Source organism: Emydura macquarii, unplaced genomic scaffold (assembly GCF_026122565.2).
Source record: "Emydura macquarii macquarii isolate MOO-44397 ecotype Brisbane River unplaced genomic scaffold, CSIRO-AGI_Emac_v2 contig_1551, whole genome shotgun sequence".
NCBI lineage: Eukaryota > Metazoa > Chordata > Testudines > Chelidae > Emydura > Emydura macquarii.
Window position 1 is genome coordinate 2533054 of NW_027131688.1, and position 14991 is coordinate 2548044.

Consider the following 14991-nt stretch of genomic DNA (forward strand, 5'->3'; position numbering starts at 1 on the left):
AAGTTTCACTAAGGACAAGTCTAACCCAGCACCCTGGTAATATCTGCATTGCTTAGATACAACTGGTACATTGGAAAGGTGTTTAATTTCACTACATCACAAACTCCTGTACCAACATGACCATGTCATTGCAATTGTTCACACATTTTATTTTTATGTGTCCTATCTTTCAATGCAGTTTAATTTCCCTGATGTACTGATGCGGGCTACTAGTCTGCACTAAAGTACAGCCATGGACTAAAAATAATAAAAAATGAGAAACTGCAAATGAAAAACTTAATGACCGCAGTCATTAAAATGGATCCTACTCTCCCAGGCTCTATAGGTTCTGGAACATCAACCCTGAGTAGTTACAGACACCAGAGACAATGAAGCTTTTTCGGATGCAGCTGTATTTAGTCAAGGAAAAGAAAAGCCATCTTTCTGCTGAATGCCAACTTGAAAAAATGTGAGATGTAAACCAACACTACAGAATACCTTCAGCAGGTGACAATTTTCAACCACTGATTTTTTTCCCCTGTCTGTAGCACTGATGATAGTTCGTGCTCTCAGAATGTTCCCAGGCTTACTTCAGAAGAATAACCAGGCCACAAACTTTGAAAAAGTTCACATTACATAAACATGGCTCCTCCACAGCTGCCTCACTGTAACCACACATGCACGGTTTAGTTTGGTTATGCATACTAAAAAACTGGTTTAGAATCTGTTCAAAACTCTCCACAGGAAATGTAAAATTTTTAGCAAAGATTTTTCATTTCAAACATCTCATGAGAAAAATTCTGATTTTCCAAGTAGAAAACAAAGTTTACTTAATCTTGCTTTTTGTGGTTGCCTCTTTTAAGCAATATTTCTAAAAACTTTAATACATTCTATAAGCACACTGTATTTCAAATATAGCTCGTCACACAAATCATAACAGAGGCAGTAAGAAAAATCTATAAAGGACTCAGGAGGATGGCCATTCTGAATCAATGCAGCCTTTAAAAAAGAAATGCAGTGGCACTTAACATCTTTGCTCTGAATCACTTTTAGCCTTATTAAAAACAGATCAATAACAGCAGAATAAAGATTATGCAACTTTGGAGGGGAAAGACACTCCAAAATAAGTCACTTACTTTCTGAAAGGAAATCCCTTCTGCAGAAAAAGCAGAAATATGCATTGCCTTGACTTATAAATTGACTTTCAATCCTTAAAAAGAGACATGCCAGTCAATAGCAGTAACACTGGCAGGAACTGAGGTCTCCAGTTTGTTAAATAAACAGAACAATATAATTTGCATTCATAGCAACTTAAAGTCTCAGAGTTTCAATATTTTACACGAATATCCTTTATAATATGTAAATACACCCCTAGCATGTAGATCAAGATGTCAGTAAGAATTAAGCAGAAATTCAGGTTATATCACTGGATTTTATACAATGGATATCCGTTATCTGGACATCAAACTCAGGCAGAATATACCGTTCAATTTATGCAGACTCTCAAACAATTTAATCAATAAGAAATTAAAGACAAACTCAACAGCCAACCTTGAAGATCAAAAGCCATTCTAAACCTAACTGTGTGACAATGAAAAGGAAGTCATTACACATGCTTCCCCTAAAATGGGCAGTGAAGAGATTTCTGCTCTGTGAAAAGCTGCGAATTTTACCTACATTCTTAGGACAAGAAATTTCAAATCCAGTATAAAACAATCACATGTTGCAAAGAACCACATTTTCAGTATAAAAACTGACCCCAATTACCATCATATTTAGAAACCTCTGAGATATATTTATAAATTTGCCCCTTTAATACATTTATATTCATTGTTTTAAAAACAAACAAACAAACAATATTTATGGTCTTCCCAAATTCAAAACAATGTCTAAAGAATGAAAAAGAATTCAAATTTAAAATGAACTCTCTGATTTGGCAAAATGTAGAATTGCAGACTCTTCACTTGTTTAAATTGAGAAGCTGCAGAATTGTTAAAACAGCTTTAAGGTAACATACCATATGGCCTGTCTCACATAACACCATTCCATTAGCATAGCCAAGGGGACACCTATCACCCCATCTGCATAGAAAGCAGCTCCCTAGAGAGAATGATCAATATATATTACAATCCAAAGGAGAAATATATATTCATGAAAAGCAGCAGCATGAGCTTAACCACCTGCCACAAACAGGCAAGATCAGGAGACAGAGTTGGTCTTTTGTGACTTATGATCAAGTATGTGCCCCAATGACAAAAAAAAGTTTTTTAGTATTGATTGTATCTCAGAAACTGCTTACCTCAGTTCTCTCCAGTTCCGGGCCTTCCAAAACCCCTCAGCTCAGCAGGTATTGATTGGAGATCAGAGACACCCCTGTTAATAGAATATAATTAGAGCTTAAAACTTGTTCTGGTATTTGCTGACCTTATTGCTAATTTTTGACCTTGTCCATCTCAAATGATGAGACTTCTGATAGGTCTGATAGGAACCTTAGTGAGATCACGCTGTACAGGCTTTAAAGAAAATACTCTGTTAATGCAGGATTGACTCTCTCTCACACACATTACTGTTAGAAGGCTAGGCTAGCCATGCTAATCCACTGCTGCAGACGCACCTCTGTAACAGGATAAATATATTGACTAAAGCTAGCTGAAAAAAAACCCAGAATTTCCATCCTGTGAGAAATTCCCCTATTTAAATATTTGTTTCCATCATTAACCGGGTCAAAAGTTGAATTAACATTTTTCATGGAATGGAAAATTTTGAATTTTTTTATTCAGAATTGTTGTAATTAAAAAGTTTTAGACCTTTCCAGATGAAAACATTTCATTATGCAACACTGAGCTCAATCCACTGGAGCTGTTGTGGTGCCTTGTGGGAATTGTAGTTCAGTGCTTCCTGCCCCTTGCTCTTTCTGGGCTGGGATCCCCAGTCCAACTGTCTCCCATGGCCATGGGACTGCCAAAATGCACTGCGGCAGTTCAACCAAAAGGGAGACCACAAGCGTCATGGGAGATGTAATTTAGGTTCATTCTCCGCTGTGGGCCAGGTTCCCCAGCAAAACTACAACTCCCAGGATGCATTACAGCAGCTGAGGTAGACACAGCTGATGAGACTCAATCCTATTTTGTTTGTTCTCCCCAAAGAGCAGGGAAAAAAATCAGGAAAAGAAATCAGAGAGTTTCTTTGTGGGAAAACTTTCTGAATAAAAAAAAAATGATCTCATTCTATCTGGCACGTGTTCTACTACAGCTTCCAGCATGTTTAAGTATGGCAGACTGTCTGATTTAAAAGGAAAAAGAAAACATCTCAAGGCTGAAAGGTCTCTGTTTAGGTTGTAACAGACAGGACACATGTGGTCACATTGCTGGAAGACCTTTGAAACATGCAGGAGTTTGGGAGTACAGGGAGCTCAAAGGGGCTCTGTATGAAGTTTCAACCTTAAAACAACTTATTGTGTAGATTCTCTGGAGTAAAGTGATACTTTGGAGTCTACTTCAATTACATATTATTAACAGCCCAGTAAACCCTAACTCTGCACATGTCTGGATGCTCTGAAACATGGGAAAGTCAGCCCTACTACACCCCTGACACAGGACAGGACAGGACAGAACAGCACTTACTCACTCCCATCAATTTCAGAGGGCCCAGAAGCAGGTGCTTGTATGCTATCCTAAACAGGGGCCTCATAAGGTGCTAGGCCATATTGCTGACCAGGGCATTAAATACAGCTCCCAATAGAGGCACAATTTCAGTGCCCTCTATGGGGATGAGTCTAGTTCTCAAAACCCCAACAGTCCACCATAAATTGAATAAGCCCTGGGGCCTCCTACAACCACCTGCCTATTCCCCACCAGTCTCTCTCAGCTCAGCTCCTGGTTGGCCTTAAATCTAAAGGACCACATGACCTGATGGTTTTCACCTGATCCCTGGCCTGGGGGACATTACTTGGAAGGCAGCTAATAAATTGCAGCTGGGATTAAGCCAGCTCAAAGGTCCATCCCACCTTGTGACAGGCCATGATGGCTTTTTTGCAACCATGATGTCCTACCCTGTAAAGGAAACACACCTGCCACAGATCCCAGCTCCTTATACAGGCTTGAGGAAGCAGTTATAGCAAGGGCACAGCTGTTTTTCTAAAACAAGGGCTCTTCAGGAAACTGTTTTTTAAAGAGAATAATTAGAAAAATTAAGTTACAAACAAAGGGCCGTATTTTAATTGCAATTAGACGCTTCAGGGCATGTTCCAGAGGACTATTAATAAGTCCCCCAAGGGACTAAAGCAGCAACACAACACATTTGAGGCCTGGATTAATGACCCCATAGAATCATGCCCTGGGGTGTCTTTGAGTTCAACTGAGAATATTTTTTTAATCCAAACGAGCATTTCTAACCCCTACAGGCAGGAGCCGTCTTGATGAAGAGGGAATTGGTGACATAAACAATAAAATAAGCAGCCCGATGTCAGAAATGGCTACAAGCTCTGTTGTGCTTTCTTTCGCTCTGTGGTGCAGGCGGAGGTAAATCAGCATTTCCAGGGTAACAACGACGGTGATGTTATTTCCTGACGTCGTTCGTCAGACGTGCGATGTTGCTTTGCCAACACTTCCATCTTGCAAAAAATGTCATTGAAAATAATATTTGCTTAGGCCATTAAATGCACTGGTATTTTAAGTCAAACCAGTGGAGGCTGAAGGAGTCATTTATAAATGTGTATCCATCATTACTTGCTAGTTGTCCTAGGAGCAGAGACAAATGTATTGATCAATGGCAATATTTGCATGATGCCCCCAGTCAAAAAATATTCTGGTCTAATGTCTATAAAAGCTTGTACTTGTACATTTTATTTTGGAATGAAATATCAACTCTTATGTGGACCATATCGTGAAAGGTGGCTCTGATATCCTGAAAACACTTATCATTGTTTACTGGTGATTACTCAAACCAATCATCATGATGTTTCATAGTAGATACCTGCAGGATTAAGACCTAAGGACCTGTTCTTTCAGAAATACACACATGTACTTCACTTCACATACTGTGAGCAGTCCCTCCACAGTCAGTGCAGCTACTCCATGTCCATGGAGATAAATTCATGGGCAGGTCTTTGAAGGATCCTGCGTGTGTCACCTTGGAGATTTTCTTGGAGGGGCTTCTGCAAAGTGGGTGGCTTTGAGCATGTATACTAGAAGTGTCCACTTGATAAATGTCTACAGAGAAAGCTCAGCCCAGTGCAGCTTCTACTTTGAGAACAATTCCCATCACGAGTCACCTGCAGACTTTGAACTTTCACATCTCTACCATTTGAGCTAAAGCAGTAAGTCTGTTCATAGGTAGCAGTAGTAGGCTGTTATCACGCATGCCAGCCACTGGAGAAGGACATGACCAGAGTTAACATCCCCGTACAGGCACCATGTTATGATGCTCCCAGCATGTTTGCCAGCTGTTATCCTAGAGCAGGCCAGGTTCTAGAGAGGGACAACCTCCCTGTGAGGAAGGGAAATGTTGTCACCCTCGGCTCAGCTGCTGCCTAATGTCCATAGGCATCTGTTTCTTCCGGTCCCTACATCTCAGCAGCTGGGAATGCACACGACCGCCTCCGTGCTGACTCCCCTCAGCTGCTTGGCGCCTCAGACCCAGCATGATGCTCAAGCTAGTGGCTGAGCCGCCTCTCATGGCTGCAGGGCCCAATCTGGTAGGCCCTTCGGAGCCTGCCCAACTCCTCACAAAAATGGCTAGGGGGGAGGCCAGCAACCCCCTACGACCATTGCTCCAGTGCTTAGGGCACCTTCCCCCACCCCTGGAAATGCAGGAGAAGCCACTTCTGTTCCCCCCTTCTTCCGCCGCCATCTGATTCCAGTCTGGCATTTGACCACAGACCTTCTGCTGCTGGGGTGAATGCCCTAACCACTGCACAAGCCAGTCATGTTCACGTGCTCTGGCCCCACGCCTGGGAACGAGTCATTTCAGACCCAGGGGACCGGCTACAAAAGGAGAGATTGAGAGCGACCCCTGCAGCGTAAAGAGCCCACCGCCCCGTGGTTAGATCATTCTCCTGTAAGGTGGAATGCCCCTGTTCAGGTCCCTGCTCCACAGCAGGGAGACGGGTAATTGAACCGGGTCTCCCCGATCCTGGGCGGGTGCCCTTCACCGGAGGGGTGGGGGGCTAAATGCTGTAAGAGGAGAGCTAAAGGTCTTATCCACCAAGCTGGTTTGTGTGACTTGAAGTGGGCATTCCCACCTTTCTTGCAAGAAACAATTCAGGCAACTGGTTCAAGGAGTGGGTTCCTGGCCACGAATCCCAAACAGGGGTAGCTGCTGAACGCTCTGGGAGGGATGGGGGCTAATGAACCCCCACTCCCCTCTTCTATCAGCTGCCTTAGGCAGCTTCCTGCTCAGCTTGCTGGCTTTTGGCAACACCATTGTTAGGCACTTCTCTTCCCCCACGCATTGCAGAGGGAGCCCGGACGCCCGATTCCAGTGGGGGCGGGGGGGCTAGGCACCTGGGCGCTGCGTCCCTGAGTTCCTCTGTGAATCTAGCCCTAATGACTTCCCTCAGGTCAGTCTGGGCTGAAGAGGGAACTGTCCCTCCATCTCCTAGTTCCCAGACGTGTCTTCACCACAAGCTCTAGCACTAGTAGATTTTACTGTAGGGCTGGGACAAGGAAAGAAAAAGAGTAAACCGGGTGCCATATAGTGGAACAGGCTGTCAGAGGTGTAGGGTTCCATACATTTCATGGGCCGCAGGTATTCATACGACAAGGGCTTTAAGTGAAGGGATTTTTAATTGCATTATGACTTGTTCACAGCTGAACTCACTGAGCTTCTGTTATAATTCTGAAAAAGAAAAAACATATATAAAACATTAGAATGGCTTAGCTTTCTTCAGAGCAGGAGATGCTTGTTTGGATATGAAAAAATTGGTTGTTTGCTTCACATTTTTAAATGTTAACATTTTTAATTGCATTATTAACGCCTTTCATTAGGCTTTGCTTCTTTTTAAATGTGCATTTCCTCTGTCTCTGTCCTTTTCAGTGCTGGCTCTGGTGCCTGCCCTCTTGTCGTTTTTTCACATTATTGCTGTGTTACAGGTGGATATTGAAGACAAAGGATATATCCATCCTCCTCACTGGATACAGACTCCTCTGCGCAACATCATCATCGTCTTCGCAAATCCCAGAGGGTCGTGTACTCCTTGCAAATCCATTGCCACCTTGATCGATCTCGGGCAAGGTGCTGAAGGTAGTCTGATTTTAAATTCAGACCATGTCCATCACGGGCTCTCTGGGTGACCAAAGCTTCTGGTGCCCATGTGATCACTGGCATGTAGTGGAGCTTGTGGGGGTAGGACTGGGGAAGCAAAAGCATCATCAACCCCTGCTAACAGTGATAAGAATATGCCATAGAAGTTGCAGAGCTACCAAGGGGCTATGGTCTCCATTAGCACCACGAAGCCACCGCACTCTTCCAGGCTTGCAGCCCCTCTCGGCGTCCCTGTAATTGTTGTCCTGCAGCTAAAACAGAGAACCAAAGAACAGAACTTGCAGAAAAAAAAAAACCCGATCTCCTGCCAAAGACAGAAGTATTGAGTTCCTTTATTTCAAAAGATATGTTGGCAAGCAAAATAAAAGAGAGAATAAAAATACTCAGGTCAGAATATCCTCCCTGAACACATTAAGAATTAACGGAATATTTCCCTTACAGCTGTTACCGCAAGAGCCATAAGCATGAATGGGCTTGCTGACCTAACGATGGAGCCCCAAACTGAAGAGAGCTCCAGAGGGCAATGCAAACATCCGTATCAGCAGATCTGGGCAGTTTAGACAGGACAGCAGACTCAGACTAAGCAGCCCATGTGACAGGAACACAAGGCACAGAGCAGACAGGCACTCTGAAATCACTGCCAACAGCAAGAGTTGGACATGGAGTTCCAAGAGTGGGAACTTGAGAAATAGCAGCCAAAAATGATCAGGACTTGGGCCTGCACAGAAAGAACACCGGGAGTATCTGGCCACATTACAACTTGTAAAGGAAACCTAGCATTTTTTTTTTAAAGTAGAAAGATTCCAAGTTATGCAGCAAGATGATTAGAAACAGCCAGTCACAAGCAGATGATACCAAATTAGTGTGACAAGATCTATTTTCCATAAGCCCATGTTGTTTGGCATGAATTATATTACCTTCCTTTCAGAGGGGTAGCCAGGTTAGTCTGTTTTTTAGCAAAACAGCGAGAGTCTTGTGGTACCTTGAAGACTAACAAATTTGTATTACTTTCCTTTAATTCTTTATGAAATTGAGTCTATATCAACTCTTCCATTGTTTTACCTGAGATTAACATCAGGCTCACAGGCCTATAAATTATCCAGTTCATCCCCTTTAGCCTTTTTAAATATTGACACAATATTAACTTTCTGCCAGTCCTCTGGAACTCCCCCAGTGTGCCAAAAATGACTGAATAATCAACATCAATAGTCCTGATATAACTTTGGCCAGCTGTTTTAAAATGCTTGGATGCAAAATATCCAGACCTATTGATTTTAAAATGTCCTTCTTTAGTAGCTGCTGTTTAACATCCTCTTTATTACTATTGGAATGGAATGAATGTCATCATCATCTAATATGACTACATTAACGGACTCTTTCCTAAAATGCAAAATACAAATCTTTATTGAACACTTTTGCCTTTTCTGCATTATTATGGATAATTCTATCATTTCCATCCAGTAATGGATCAGTACCATAATTAGGATTCTTTTTGTTCCTAATAAATTTGGAAAAAAACCCTTATTGTCTTTAACTCTGCTGGCCACAGATTTCTCCTTGGTTGTACTTGATTCCCTTATCAATTTTCTACACTTCTTAGTTTATACTTAAAGTCAGTATTATCACCTTCCCCTTTTTTCCATTTATTTATTTTATTTTATTTTATTTTTCATAGCTGCTTTCACATCGCTGCTAAGCCAAGTTGGTTATTTAACGAGTGTAGCCTTCTCACCATTACTGGTTTGGAAGATATAGTAAAATACTTTTACACAGTTCTCATTATCGTTCATGTTTTCCAGTTTAAATTCTTTCTCCCCACTGGTTTTCACAACTGCCCAGAGAAGAAGGGCAAAAGGGATATTTTACCCCCGGCCTCCTATTTGAGAGGGCCCCCAAACTGACAGAGATGCATCTGGGCCAAATTTTATTGACAGGCATAGTGTGGCGTGGATTCCCTTTAGGACGCACACACGTGAGGCAATGCAGTAACTACCGTGCATCTCATGTGCCCGGGAACATGACTGACACGTGGGTCCCGCTCAGCCTGTGGGAACCAGTGTCTGCTCCTCTTGGCTAGGAATGGGTGGGAAGCCTTGAGCCAGTAAAGAGAGAGGTGGTGGGCCAGGAGCGCTCCTGCTAGCAGCCGGCGCCCTGGGCCCACTCCACCTGCCAGAACCCATGGCACCTCCGCTCGGCGTCATGGGAAAACACAAATCAGCACAGAGGGGTAAGAAGTGCAGTGGCAGGGCACAGGGGAGGCTTCTACTCAGAGACAACCCAGCTGGCACCTGGGTCCCGCTCTGCCTGCCAGGCCCTCCTGCTGGAACCCATGGCAGTTCCTCTGGGCGCTGGGGACTGGCAGGAAGCCTCGAGCCAGCAGGGAGGGGTAAGGATTTAGGTAGGGCACAAGTCTGGCTGTTCTCCTTGTCGGGCCTGGCAGGGAGATGCAGTGCAGGGGAAAGACCAGGCTGGAGGAGCCTGTGCTGCTGCTGCTGGGGCTGGGGTGCCCAGTCCCTGCCCTCCTCGCTGCTCTGGGTTGCATTGGAAATTCCTTCCCAGGTACCCCCGTGGTGAGGGTGGGGGGAAGAGGTGGCGAGCCGGGCTGAATAAGGGGCACAGATGGAGGTGAGCAGCGGACATTGGACAATGTCCACCGAGAGTTTGACACAATCAATCAGTTTCCCACACAGTAAATTGTAACCAGAATAATTCGGATTGTGTTCATGAGCGTGGAGAAAAGAGAAGTGCGTATCAGTAGCAGCTAAGTGTTTCTCCGAAGGCGAGGTCACATTCTGCGCCGTGTTCTGGCCTCAAGTATGCTGAAAGCTTTCTCCTGTCATTTAGCTCCTCCATGAGACTCTCCGTAAGCCTCAGGATTACCTCTCTGACAGGCGGCTGCCTGGAATCCTGCCTTGAAAATATTTTTCTGCCGATCTGTCTTCTGCCAGGTTTAGTCTTGCGCAGTCATTTCTTGAGCTTGCTGAAAGGGAGGGTCTATGGGGAAGCATTCTGAACTGTGTTTATGCAACACAGCTGGGGAGAGTCGGACTCGGTGCGTGGCGTGAGGAACATTGATTTGCACAACACGTCTGAGTAGAACCCTGCCGCTCTTTGAAAAACACGAGGTGGTTGGAAAAGCCCCCAAAGTGGCATATTTGGTCTCTAGTCAGAGTCACTTGTGGAAAACCATCACTTGCTTTTATGCTCGTACAAATGTGCCTCATTTTCTTTGAGAAAAACTAGAATCTGCCGCTTGGGGAATCGTCCTTGGTGTATATAGCAGATCAGCAAGCCACTTCAGCGCTCCTTTGTCCTGTCTTTGAGAGTAGAGCTCTACCCTGAATAAACTATCAAGTGTTATTATTGACGTGTATTGTGGCTGCTCCTAGATCAGGGCTGCATTGCACTAACTTCTCTATACCCATCTTACTAGATGTAATCTTGAACTGCTCATCGAAAGCAATAATACTCTGGTTTAAATATATATGTTTTGATAATGGACAGTCTTTCCTGCTTAGGTTATTGGGCTTTTTGAAGGCCTCATTCTGTAATGACTAGCACGGTATGTGCATTCTCTGCATTCCATTTCAACTATACTAAAATATATATTCTATTTCATTTACATTCTGTATTGAATAAAACCCGAGATGAAAAGACAGATGAAATAACAAAGCTATTTTACTTTTGGAGCAGGACCCCGGGCTAGTAAAGAAATGCCTGGACACATTGATATGTGTCAGTTTTTGCTAAATGAAAGCAAAAGGAAATACCACTTGAAAAGGAAGTGAACTCAGAGGAGCCTGGCTGAGAAGTGAAGAAGACACCAAAAGAAGCCTGTCACAATCCCAGAGGTTCAGAAGGAGTCTCACCAGGAAGAATTTCTTCTTTGAAATAACGAGAACAAAGATATTTGTCCTGAATTCACGTTAGATAAGAAATGGTACAGTGAAACTAGTGATCAACAGCTGCCTTGCAGGGACCCAGCACCATGAAGACAGCTAACAAGCTCAGACAGAGAGTTGATGGTATTGAGCGAGGTTTCTAAGAGTTCAGCCATTTTCCATGAGATTCCTGTACCTCTGCTTTTCCAGTAAACATACTTGCCCAGTCAAGAAAAGGTATCTGGAGACTGGCTTGCATAGAGTCAGCCTGCTCAAGGACCGTTCTGCTCTTCTTGTTTTCTTTTTGATGGATGCACTGAACGTGAGTAAAAATTACCAGTGCTTGGCAGCTCTGATGAGGGACTCAGGGGTAACTGGAAGAAGCTGTACGATGATGTTAAGAGCCACTTCTCACTGTACTTTGACTGCAAAAATCTGGGGAAAAAAGTTTGAAGAACCATACTGGAATTGATGATGCTCTTCAAAACCAAATTGAGGCAGAAATAGTAATAACCTCCCAGGACACACTGTAGCTGATTTGAAAGTTGCCATACTTCTACAAAAAAACTTCAAAAACAGACTTCAAAGAGAAACTGCAGAGCTGGAATTCATCTGCAAACTTGACACAATCCAACTGGGTCTAAATAGGGACTTGGAATGGTTCTCTCAATACAAGAAGTAATTGTCACTGTTCACACATTCTCACCTCCTAATCAATGGTTGTGAATAGGCCTCAACTACTCTAACTGAATGGACTTTGTTTATACATAACTTCCCTATTGTTGTTCCTTAACCTTAGATGTATATACATACCTCCTATCTAATTTCTATTCTTTACATCTGATGAAGTGGGTTACAGCCCACGAAAGCTTATGCCTGCAGAAATTAAATGTGTTAGTCTTTAAAGTGCTACAGAACTCTCAAAATGTTGAAGTGCATCTTAGATGTCACATTGTTTTTAGCTGAATGGAATCCTTTATTTCGTGGCTCTAGTTGCAAAATAGGGGGCCATGGGAATGGCCTTTTCCTTGGCATTTTAGAGTTGTTTCTTGGCACAACAGTCTTACAACCAAATCAAGTACAAATGAATCAGGATCAGGATGCAAGCACATTATCTTTCCTGGAGGTCTCAGAACGAGTTCATAGAAGAGTGTAGAAAGCTAGTCCTGAATGCTGTTATCCAAGAAGTATGGAAGGCAGTCTACTATGGTATTGTTGGTGATGGGACTCCTGATGCTGCACATCCAGAGCAAATTACTTTCTTTTGTAACATGCTCATCAAAATCAAGACAATGTATGGGAAATTTAAGAATGTTTTTTGACATTTGAGGATTGCAAAAAGAAACGAAAGGACAGGACTTTGCAGAGCTAACATGCAGAGTATTAGAAGAGAGTTATGTCATCCTCCAGAATTGTAGAGGCCAAGCATATAATAGATCCAATCTGGCTAAGATTTATAAAGGAGCACAAGCTGTAATTTTATAGAAAAGTTCCCAGGCAATCAATTCACCATATAGCGCACACAGTCTGAATTCTTAGGGTGTGCATGCTGCAGAGTCTAACAGAGAGGTGAAAAGTTTCTTTGCAGATGTTCAAAAACTCTAACACTTGTTCAGCTCCAGTACTGCCTGATGGAAAATTCTACAGTAGGCAGCAAAGATCGTGTTGCATATTATTTTGCAGACTTGGTGGAGTGCAAGAATTGATGTAGTGAAATCACTAGCAAAGAGATTGAGAGAAATTCTACATGCTTTGGTGAAACCGAAGGAAGAACTCGACTTGCCTATTAACTGATTCAACAAAGTGGACTGTTTTTGTAAATTGTTAACCTCTTTCAATTTCATTTTACTGGCCACTTTCTGGTTTAAACCCCATACACCATCGACAATGTAAGACATTTACTTCAAGACTCTGAGTTTACCATTGAAGAATCAAGGCTGAAGAAATCACTTCTAAGTGAACTAGAGTGCCTTTGAGAACCTTTCCACCAAAACTAGATGAGTCCAAACTTGTAGCAGTTAGCCTGGGCCTTGAAGAAGATTTCAAGAAGAAAAGAGGCAGAAAGAGGAAAACATTACATGAAGACAGGACGAGAACATATGATCATTAACACCAAGAAACCAAGTTCAAGGTTGACTTTTTTTGTGTTGCTCTAGACATGCTTACCTGTGAAATTACAAGATAACCTGAAATAGCTGGGGAAATAATCAACAGCACATTTTCATTTATTCAGACCCCAACTACAAATACTGCCAACTCCAGTACCACGAAACCTTGAGAAACATCACAATTCTCTCCGAGAGATTTGATAGCAGAGGATTTTGTTGAAAAAACTTGCCTTTTAAACAAGCTGAGACACACTATTTTGAAAAGTGACTGCAATTAAGTGGGTAAACAAGATTTATGAAAAAGGACTGAAGAATGATTTCCTGCAGATCCTGCATCACCCTAAGGATTTTCATCTCAATACTAGTTTCCAGAGGAGAGTGCTCCTTTAGTAAATTAGCCCTGATAAAAATCAACTGCCTCCAATTTACCATGAGCCAAGACCACGTATCTGCCTCTGTGGTGCTGTCAGAGCACAATTGTGCCAGGAGCCCAAATTATGATGGCCTCATAAATCAGTTGCTTCAAAGAAGCAAGCAAGAGAAACATGATGTGATCCACCTTTTGTGATAATAAATAAAGTTTTCAATAGTATTCTTCTGAAACTTTTTAATTTCCATGGCAATATTTGGAAGGGTAGGGGCTTCAATTTCAGATTTTGCTGAAGTTCCCCAAAACCCTCCGGGTGTCCCTGTTGATTTGGCTCAGAATTGTTTTCAGCTTTGTGAAATTGGCTTTTTCAAAGCACCAAGATTAGATAGCTAGATAGATAGCTAGACAAATAGATAGCTAGACAGACAGATAGAAGGGATAGGTTACAGAGTGACCTAGATAAATTAAAGGATTGGGCCGAAAGAAATCTGATGAGGTTCAACAAGGACAAGTGCAGAGTCCTCCACTTAGGAAGGAAGAATCCCATGCACAGCTATAGACTGGGGACTGATGAGCTAGGCAGCAGTTCTGCAGAAAAGGACCTGGGGGTTACAGTGGACAAGAAGCTGGATATGAGTCAGCAGTGTGCCCTTATTGCCAAGAAGGCTAGTGACATATTGGGCTGCATTAGTAGGAACATTGGTAGCAGATCAAGGGAAGTGATCATTCCCCTCTATTTGGCACTGGTGAGGCCGCTTTTAGAGTATTGTGTCCAGTTTTGGGCCCCCCACTACAGGAAGAATGTGGACAAATTGGAGAGAGTGCAGCGGAGGGCAACAAAAATGATGAGGGGGCTGGAGCACAGGACGTATGAGGAGAGGCTGAGGAACCTGGGCTTCTTTAGTCTGCAGAAGAGAAGAATGAGGGGGGATTTGATAGCAGCCTTTAACTACCTGAAAGGGGGTTCCAGGGAGGATGGAGCTAGGCTGTTCTCAGTGGTGGCAGATGACAGAACAAGGAGCAATGATCTCAAGTTGCAGTGGGGAAGGTCTAGGTTGGATATTAGGAAAAAAAATTCCCTAGGAGGGTGGTGAAGCACTGGAATGGGTTACCTAGGGAGGTGGTGGAATCTCCATCTTTAGAGGTTTTTAAGCTGCGGCTTGACAAAGCCCTGGCTGGGATGGTTTAGCTGAGGTTGGTCCTGCTCTGAGAAGGGGGTTGGACTAGATACCTCCTGAGATCCCTCCCAACCCTCATCTTCCATGGTTCTATGATTCTATGAAATCGCCTATGATCACACAGGTTTTTTCCCCATTCATATTATAGATTGGTACACAAGGAGGTGGCCATCCTGTTCCCTAGCATGATTAGTACTCTGTTGCAGACATCG

The 14991-nt window shown here is 43.1% G+C and overlaps 1 long non-coding RNA gene across 2 annotated transcripts in view; it reads right to left on the minus strand.

Annotated features, from left to right (window-relative positions):
* LOC137157688 (uncharacterized) overlaps nt 1-3975 on the minus strand; it is a 96924-nt gene extending 92949 nt beyond the window's left edge. For both annotated transcript variants that reach the window (XR_010921185.1, XR_010921184.1), the window contains exons 1-2: nt 3603-3975; nt 2279-2352 (exon numbers count right to left, since the gene is read on the minus strand). This is a non-coding gene — a long non-coding RNA (uncharacterized lncRNA). The remainder of the gene's footprint in view (nt 1-2278; nt 2353-3602) is intronic.
* Nucleotides 3976-14991: the final 11016 nt, after the last annotated feature.